Below are 876 nucleotides of genomic sequence, written 5' to 3'. Positions count from 1 at the left end.
AACTCAGGCCCTTGCGCTTGCCAGGGAAGTGCTTATTCCACTGAGCCATCTCCCGGCCCCGGCCCCTTCTCTTTTGCAAAAGAGATTTCTTCCTGATTTGTCATTCCTTCATTTTGCTTATTATTTGTATTTTGCATTAATCAAAGGGGAGAAACTACAGGCATTTAAGCTTCTGCGTCTGATTTAATTTGACTAGACATTTTGTTTTCCAGGTGAATCAGCTTTCCTACAAGTGTCTCAAATGTATATTTATTGCCAAGCAGCACTCCATTACGTCTAGGGACCACACGCTCACCGTATGGCCACCCACCAGCAAATGCGTGGCACGAGCCCACTTCTCTCGTCCCTTGCCAGCCGCCTCCCACGCCTCTTGCTGTACTGTCCAAGGACACACATTGTACTGACCACTTCACAGCGTCCCCACACTGTGGGCCTTCCCTGACTGTGTGAAGAGAGGAGTGGCACGCTGACTGGGAACAGAATCATATAATGACCATACATAGGTTTCTCTGTGACTATGACAGACTGCTCATAACCCGAGGAAATAACAGAAATGCAGACTACCTCAAAGCCCTTGGAGAGGAGCTGAAACAGATGTTCTGTTGCTGTCAGGATTCAATCGAAATAGACCAATCCATTCCGAAGGCAAGCTATGGTCCAATCACCTCTGTACACTGTCAGTTACCGTGGGACATGGTCGCCTTTCCTAGGACAGACCTTTCTTCTACCTTAGGGGGCACTGTCCCAGGGCTGCCTGGAAGGCCACCATCCCTGACCACACAAGAGATCCAGTCCTAGCCCAGGCCCGGTGAGAGTGTGGGAGAGCTTCCTGCTACCCTGTGCCGGCGGGACCTACTACTGGTCCCAGCCCAGGCG

The sequence above is a fragment of the Octodon degus genome, unplaced genomic scaffold (genome assembly GCF_000260255.1).
Source record: "Octodon degus isolate 3935 unplaced genomic scaffold, OctDeg1.0 scaffold00029, whole genome shotgun sequence".
In the NCBI taxonomy this organism is placed as follows: Eukaryota; Metazoa; Chordata; class Mammalia; order Rodentia; family Octodontidae; genus Octodon; species Octodon degus.
Note: the sequence above shows the minus strand (reverse complement) of the source record.